Raw genomic sequence first — 9,034 nt, 5'->3', positions numbered from 1 at the left:
CACCGTGTTGACCAGGATGGTCTCGATCTCTTGACCTCGTGATCCACCCACCTCGGCCTCCCAAAGTGCTGGGATTACAGGCGTGAGCCACCGCGCCCGGCCGAGAATCTGAATTTCTAACAACCTTTTGGGTGGCCCTGATGCTTCTGGGTCTGGGCTGCACTTTGAGAAAAACTGCCCTAAGAGATCTTCCGGTGTTCTTGCGGACCTGCAGCTGAAGCAGAACCGGGGTGCAGGCACACTCCAAGTTGTTGGCATGCAGGCTCCTAAGTCAGCTGGATCTCCGGAGCCATCATTCGCTGCTGCGCAAAGAGCTGGTTGGGGCAGGGGGGCCTCCGTGAAACAGCAGTTCTTGGGAGTGTGATGCAGTCATCTATGTCTAACAAGCTCCCAGGGTGACTCTCATGCACAGCCCTGTTTGGGAACCACTGCCACAGAGGGTACTGGTATTGGAAATTCAGTTTCCTTTGTGGGCTCCTCCCCCCACCTTCCCACCAGAAAGGATTAGAGAAAAAGGGAGTGAGGAGGGAGGGGAAAGCAGGAATTAAATCGAGTGAAATGGTCTAGGCGAAGAGAGAGGTACAGTCAATTGAATGGAAAAGCAATAAAACCAGGCTCTGTAAAACACCCAGAAATGATGCCCAAGCCTGGGTTTGGGGAAGAAAACACAGTTTAGCTCTGGGGAGGGCCAGAGGGACACACGTGCGGGTGGAGGCAGCCCTGCTGATTTAAAGGATGCTTCTGGAGCATGCCTTCCTCCCTGCAAGCGGAGGCCGATGAGATGATGGATGAATGCCGCAGCTGAGACCTCCCAAGGGGCAGGAGCAGGGGCAGGGAGGGGGGTCAAGAGCTGGGGAGGGGGCGGCCCAGAAGGGTCACTGCTTCACCCCCAGCACGTGCTTAGCCAACAACAGAGGCACTCAGAAGAAACTCACCAGCGCAATGGATCCGCAATTCCAGCACCCAACACTGGGCTTCAACCTCTGGAGGGAGCCAGGCCTGAGCCCAAATCCCCCTCCAAGGAAGTGTCTGCCCCACCCACTCCATCCTGTAAGCAGCAGCTTTCTCGCAGCTCTGGGAGCAGAGTGTTCCAATGCCCCCCGGGTGGGCCATGGCTGTGGTGCCTGTCTCCTCCCTTCACAGAAGGACACACAGCCCGAGAAGAAGGATTAAACTTATAGGACACAGGAAAGAATAGCTGGAATTAGAGCTGCCTTAAGCTCTGTGGCCTGCATGCTTTCCATGGCATAAGAATGCCACGGGTTGCCGTGCCTTTTGCAGTTTGCATTATGGCATTATATCCCCTCTACAACTTTATAAGAGAAGTTATTAGATCCCATTTAAAAATTAGAGAGTGGGCTGGGCCCGGTGGCTGACATCTGCAGTCCCAGCACTTTGGGAAGCTGAGGTGGGTGGATTGCTTGAGCCTAGGAGTTTAAGAACAGCCTGGGCAATGTGGTGAGACCCTGTCTCTACCAAACAAACAAACCAAAAAACCAAATTCGCTGGGTATGGTGGCATGCATCCGTGGCCCCAGCCACTCAGAGGCTGAGATGGGTCGATTGCTTGAGCCTAGGAGGTTGAGGCTGCAGTGAGCCAAGATCACACCACTGCACCCCAGCCTGGGTGACAGAGTGAGACCCTGTCTCAAAAATAAAAATGAAAAAGCCAAGGGTAAGGTAAACGAAAAGACTTGTCCCAATCCATGCATCTAGGTAAGAGTTTGGGCCCAAACAGGAAACTCTGCCTCTCCTTCCCTGTTGCCCTCTCTATTGTGGTCAGTGCAGCTCACTTCTTGAAACTGGCCTTAGGTTTGGGGTGGGGTGGTGGGTGCCTGGAAGCTGAGGCCAGAGTGTCCTTTGGGATGGAGGTGGTAACTGCCTCAGCTGCCCAGAGTGTAGGCTGGGAAGGTGCCCAGCTCTGTCCCTCCGAAATTGCCCTCGGCTGAAGGGAGATGCTCACAGTTATGGCCCCTCTTGAGGCTGCAGATGATGGATGAATGTGGCAGCTGAGACCTCCCAGGGGGCAGGAGCAGGGGTGGCGGTGAGGGAGGGGAACAGGCCAGAAGGGCCACTGCTTCAGCCCTAGCACATGGTTAGCCACATTACACCCAGTGACATGTTGCACCCAGTGACGCCTTGCACTCAATCACATATTGGTGAGGGTTGCAAAGGCCTGGCCTCCTTGTCTTAATGTGGGTTATCACTGCAGAACCACTCAGCCCCAGAGTCCCCATGGGGTTGGCAGAAGCCTTGGTTACAACTTCACAGCCAACATCCAATGTCCAGTGTTTCCCTCAACCCAAGCCTCTTCTCTCCCCTCCCCTACAGGGGTTCATCCCCATAGCACCCCAATAAATGCTGCAAAGCTCTCAGAGTCTCTTTGCTAGGAACCTGACTTAATACGGGAGGAGAAGAGAGCTAATGTCCATGGGATTTTTTTTTCTTTTTTTTTTTTTTGAGACGGAGTTTCACTCTTGTTACCCAGGCTGGAGTGCAATGGCGCGATCTCGGCTCACCGCAACCTCCGCCTCCTGGGTTCAGGCAATTCTCCTGCCTCAGCCTCCTGAGTAGCTGGGATTACAGGCACACGCCACCATGCCCAGCTAATGTTTTGTATTTTTAGCAGAGACAGGTTTTCACCATGTTGACCAGGATGGTCTCGATCTCTTGACCTCGTGATCCACCCGCCTCGGCCTCCCAAAGTGCTGGGATTATAGGCGTGAGCCACCGCGCCTGGCCGGGATTTTTTTTTTTTAAAGAAAGATGGTCTCATAATATAACACATCTGTGAACTAAGCAGTTTTGCGACGCTATTGTTCAGAAAAGGTTAAAGAAGCTGTCCAGACCAAATAGTATCCGGCAGAGCTGGGACTCGAGTGCAGGTTCACCCTGACTTTGAGAGCACAGGTTCCACTCTCTCCCCACTATATAAAAGGTGGGGAGTCCCTTACCCTGACCTGTGCCATCTAGGGTGGAAAGGAGCTGGCTGGCCAAGGACTTACCTGTCATGTTTGAGTAGGCATGCAAACACCATAAGAAGGCTGTTCACACTTGGGGTGCAAATGCGGAAAGGCGGGAGGCAGGAAGCAGGGAAGGGTGGCCACATGTGGCAACTTTTGCTGGCCAAGGAGGCAGAGGCACCTCTGGTGGAAGAAGACTTCAGGATTTGCCAGCAGCAGCCACAAGGCTCATCTGAACCCTCTCCCTGCACAGGCAGGGACGGCTGGCTCTGAGCCACCCCAACAAAGAGGGTTTACCTCTGCCCAAGCTGGTTGGGAATACCCAGGCCCCATCCTGTCCCAGCGAAGGGTGAGGGCTCTGGACTTCTCTGGCTCTGTGTGCTCCATTTGGTCTCTACATAGCAGAGGATTGGCCCCTGCCTGGCTCTGGGGCTGATGGACTGGCCCCTGCCTAGCTCTGGGGCCGACCTGGTGGTCACCAAGGTGAGGTCAAGGTCAGCAGCATGCTGCCACAGCTGCAAGCCGGCCTCGTAGATCCTCCCTCAGGCCTCAGCCCTGGAGCACTCTGGAGTTGATCATTGGGAGGAGGATCTTTCCTGAATTTTTGTCTCTGGAGGGCTCAAGCCAATTCTACCCTTGGAGTGTCCAGTTGTAGAGGGGCACCTGGTACCAGTCCTCCCCTGAGGGGCAATGCCACCGAACCACAGCTGGGGAAGGGCAGCAGGTCTGGAAACAAACCAAGTGCACCCTGCCTGGTGCTGGTGGACTTTCTTGCATGAATTGGCAGCTCCATCAAGCTTTGGCATCAATTCCGCAGGTGGCGCATTGGGGCTTGTCCTGGAGATTCTGAGCACATATTTACAGTTCACAGAAGTAGAAACAAAAGTAACCGTTTTATCTCCTCCTAGGAAGCTGGCCTTTCCACTGAGAACAGGAACTGAAGACAATGTAACCTTCCCTGAGAAGATACTCTTTGGGGCAGGAGGCAGCTGTCTAGACATAACCCCACTAAGGTACCCCAGCAAATCATGAATCTCTTGTTCCTTAAAATGCTCAGCCCATGTGTGCAGAACTCCTTCTCGCCTTGGCAACTGGGAAGAGTGCCTTGAAATGACCGTGTGGGTCACGAGCTAAGGCTCTGGGTCTATGTGCAAGGTTGGCCATCTGCAGGAAGGAGGAGCGGCAAGACTCTATTGAGCTGGGCCCTGCTTTCCTCACCCGATGGAGAATGTCTTTCAGCTGCAGGAGGGTTATTTGTGACTGCCATCTTTTTCTCTTCTTTTTTTTTCAAAAAAATCTTTGTGAGAAGAACTCTGCAGTTCCACTTGCTTTCTCCAAGCCGTTTTGTTAGTTGAGGTGTTTGCGTGCTGAGCAACATACACTAATATTTTCCTCCTTGGCAAAACATTAATTATCCCACCCAGGAACTTTTCTCCTGGATGCTTTGTTCTTTACCACCCCCTAAGCTGTTGGGCACCACACAATTCCTGGATTTCCCATTGTCTCAGCAAGCTGACTGTCATGTTTAAGGAGAGAGAGGCCCCCTTGGCTGGGTGCGGGCCCTCCTTTGTGCTCCGTGGCACCCAGCAGGCAGGACACAGCACCCAGGGAGCTCCTGTCCCCATGCTTCTCACTATGCGTTTGAGCCATCTGTTTACATCTCTAATCTCTCACGAGGCTATGAATGTCCTCATGTCTGTATTCCCAACACCCAGGACAATGCCTGGCACAGAGTAGTGGCCCTATAAGTGTTTGCTGCACAAACACACAAATGAATGAGAATGAAGGCCTGGGGCAGCGGCTCAGGCCGAGTTTGCGGTGGCTCACGCCTGTAATCCCAGCACTTTGGGAGGCTGAGGCAGGTGGATCGTGAGGTCAGGAGAGGGAGACCATCCTGGCCAACATGGTGAAACCCCATCTCTACTAAAATTACAAATATAAGCGGGGCATGGTGGTGTGTGCCTGTAATCCCAGCTACTCAGGAGGCTGAGGCAGGAGAATCGCTTCAACCAGGGAGGCGGAGGTTGCAGTGAGCTGAGATTGCACCACTGCACTGCAGCCTGGCGACAGAGCAAGACTCCGCCTCAAAAAAAAAAAAGAAGATGGAATAATGGACTTGCAGTAGGAGGAGCCAGGGTTCAAATAATTAGCCCTTTTGGCTGCCCCCCTCCTCAGCCTCCATCTCTTGCCTGTTCGCGGAAGGAGCAGTTGTAAGTGCAAGTTGGGTCCTTTGCCCTCCCTAGCACTTGAGGAGCCCCATCCTCTCTGCCTACCTGCAGCCATTCTCAGCTGCCAGCCACCCAGCATTCACGGGAGCCCAGTTTCCTCCTCTCTGGTCTCCGTTTGGCTGAGAGTAAGATGGGACAGCAGGGAGAATTCAAAACTTTGAAGTCTGGAAATAGGGAAGTTTCCAGGGAGCAAATGCAGAGCTCCACAGCACCTTAGCAGTCATTGGAACCAGCTCCTCCTCTCCTCCCGGTTCAAAGACAAGCCTCCCAGATGACTGAGATATCTGGTTCATGGTCACCTACAGGTCAGCAACGCAGCTGGGATTCAGGCCCTGGGCAGTTGTCAAGAAGCAGGAGCCTCTTAATTAATTCTGAGTACAGGGTCTTTGCAGACCCTCCTGCTGCCGTGTGTGGTGCCAGAGTGAGGAAGGCATGGCCTTGTCATCCCCCTGTGTGCAGCACAAACTCCAATCATCTCCCTTTCAGCTCATTTGATCCCCACAGTGCTCTTCTGAAGTAGGTACAGTGATGATTTCTCCATTTTGCAGATGAGGAAACTGTGGTGCAGAAAGTGCAAGTGAGCTGCCTAAGGTAACAGAGCTGTCTAGTGGCAGAGTTAGGGCTGCAGTCCTGTAACCAGAGCATGTGCCTGTACCCACCGCACGCTCTCTCCAGGTCAGATCTCTCTGCTACTCTGCCCTTCCCGAGAGGAGCCTGAGCATCTGCTCAGAGATAGCAGATGTCCTGTGAGCCAAGACCAGAGCCCAGGATCCTTCCTTCCCAGCTATGGCCAGGACTCTGCAGACAGTGGGGCTCTCCATGAAGGCCCAGAACTTTCATCCCCAGGCTCAGGGGCTGAAGGGCTGGTGAGTCTTTGTTTTCTGATCTTAAAGCCCTTCTCCAGCTGCAGAAAATTGAAAATGAAACCTCCCCATTGCATTTTTCCTGCTCAGTTTTGGGAAGTGGGCAGGTAGCTCATGAGAGGGTTCTCATTCAGCCCCTTCCCCCTTCTTTGGCCCTAAAATCAAGTGAGCTACGCTCTAGCAACGGTGAGACACTGGCCACTGGCTTGGTCCACTTCTAAAGGGTGAAAGGGGGCTCCTAGGAAGGGATGAGTGATCCAGCCACTCCCCTCCCCAGCCTGCATGCTGCACTGTCCTCTGTGTCCTTTAGATAAAGGCAATGGTATGGCTGTTTCATGCAAATGTGTATTCTCAAAGACAAGACTTTTGTACCGTAACCTGTTTTCATCTAGAACCCGTTTCTGTGGGCTGGTCTGAGGGTGAAGCTAAGGGGAGAAGACATATCTGAATTTATCTCGTTTATCTGAACATCTGTTTGCCTGGCCCCACCCCTATAATATAAGCTAAAATGCTATGTAATAGGTTTATGTATGCACGTATAATGCCAAAGGTCATGGTTGGATCCTCTGACTAGGTAGAGTTTACCTGTCAGTTGGCTAAATTGGAAACCCATATGTCTCACAGTCAAGGAGATTTTGCAGCATAAATGGCTGGCCCAGGGGCTGTTGGCTTATATGCGTCACTGCCCTGCCCATAAACCTCATGGGTCTCTACTGGCAAATGTTCAGTCCACGTTCCTCCACCTGTCATTCAAGGCCTGCCATCATCTTCGGCCTGCCAGACCGGCCTTCATGTCCTGGGCTTTGACAAGTGAGTCTTTCTCCCTCCCTCCCTTTTTTTTTTTCTCTCTCTTCCTCCTTCCCTTCCTCTCTCCTCCATTTCTTCCTCCCTTTAAAGAGCACCAGACACTGTTTTAAATGCTGGGGACACAGTCACAAAGTGTGGGGGACAATGCAGAAGGTCTTAGCTTACTTTGTAGAGGTGGAGACAGATGAAAACAGATATTCAAATAAACAAGATAAATTCAGATAAGTGCTATGAATGGAGTAAAACAAGATGACGTGCTACAGCAGGGGTCCCCCACTACCCCCAGTCCTCGGCATTAAGATTCTCAAAGGACGTGACCCTACTGTGAATTGCACACTCCTTATGAGAATCTAATTCCTGAAGATCTGAGGTGGAACACTTTCATCCTGAAACTATCCCCTTCCTGCCACCCCATCCGTGGAAACACTGTCGCTCACGAAACTGGTCCCTGGTGCTAGAGAGCTCTGTGGGTAGGAAGAGTGAGGCTGAATTCTCCCTACCCCTACGGCCTTCACAGGTAAATGCTGCCCATTGGTCAAGGCCTGCCCTCATGTCACTTCATCCAGGAAGCCTGCCAGCCTTCTCAGTTTGGCGGTGTTCTCTCCCACCACTGCACTGCAGAGCCCTTTACTCCCCTCCCTTACCGGGTGTAGAGTGGCTTATAGCACAGTCCACGATCATCCTTGCTGCTGGGCTGTGAGCTCCTTAAGGGTGGAGAAAGCCCCTCTTTCAGCCCCTGCCTCCCACTTCCCCGGCATTTCCCTGGCACAGAGTAGCTGCTTAGTAAGAGTTTGGTGAGAAAATGTGCCAGGATCTCTCCTACCTCAGAGGGCAAAGAGCAACCAGGGCCCAGCCCCAAGGTCATCTGCTGAGAAGAGGCCACTTTTCTCCCTGGAGAGGGACAGAGGAAGGGGTAGAGTTGAATGGGAGAATTCATACCCAGGACAGGAGGTGGTGAGTGGGTTCCACTCACCAAGGTAATCCTGTTGGACAGGAACACCTCTCACTCTTCTAAACCTTTACAGGTATTGATCAACTTACCACCTATGCAACTTACGACCATTCGACTTTACTACCACAATCGCTAGCTGCGACTGCTCCACATCTGGCAGCGCAAACGTTGCCCAGCTGGGCGTATGACAGTGTGGACCAGCTTCTGGCAGCACTACCATCTCCGTGTGCATATAGCCTACTCAAATTACAACCAAATCATGTTACGACTGGTCTGTCAGAGCCCATTGTGGTCGTAAGTCGAGCACTAGCTGTACCGACTTTGCTCGATGAGAGGCCTAAGTAGTGTTATGCCCATTCCTTGGCTTGGGGAGGTCTGGACCTGTGTAGGAGCGTGGGGTAAGATGGGGTGGGCGTGCACTGTGTCGGGCTATGTGGCTTAGAGGATGTACAGTGGGGTGTCTGTGCAGTGTCTGTGATTGTGGTTCTGGAGCTGCGGGCACAGGATGTGTGAGAGAACACGTGCGTGCATATGTGGATGTGGTGATGTGTGTGCAGGTGGCTGGTTTGTGTAGTGTCTTTGTGTGTTTGGTTGTTTAGTGGTGCACCGGTGATGGGGGGTTGTGTGTATATCTGTGATACAGCCCATGGAGTTGGGTGACAGGGCAGGGTGGAGCAGCAGTGGCCTGGGCTCTGGGGGGCCAGCCTCCCTGGTGTCAGGCCTCAGAAAAATGATACCCGCAAAGATGGCACTTTGACACACTGAACTGAAGCAGCAGGCTCCAGGCCTGTCTGACCTACCTCCCACAAAAGCCCCTGTCTCTCCCAAAGCACAGGATGAGGCTGGCCTCTCAAGCTCCTGTATCGAACTGGTCACTGGACTCCCAAGGAGGAACAGAAGTGCCTTTGATCCCTTTCCTGAAATTTCATTCAACAGAGGAGATGAAAACTCCCACCACGGAGGAAGAGACTGATTACTGAACACCACACCTAGCGCCCAGACAAGCTGTGTCTCAAGCTACTGTTTGTTCTCGGATCCCATTCCGTTTCCAAAGTGAATCAATCATTCACAAGATAATGTCTGCCTCCGGGGTCCCTTCATCCCCCACCATATAATTATTTACACCTATAACCCCACATCTCCTTCCACTATAAAGACAGCTTTACAAGCACGTGGACCTCTCTGGGTTATTGGGCAACCATTCTCCCGCCATTCCCCTGTT

This window comes from Cebus imitator, unplaced genomic scaffold (genome assembly GCF_001604975.1).
Source record: "Cebus imitator isolate Cc_AM_T3 unplaced genomic scaffold, Cebus_imitator-1.0 Scaffold28, whole genome shotgun sequence".
Lineage (NCBI taxonomy): Eukaryota > Metazoa > Chordata > Mammalia > Primates > Cebidae > Cebus > Cebus imitator.
This window is presented reverse-complemented; position numbering follows the sequence as displayed.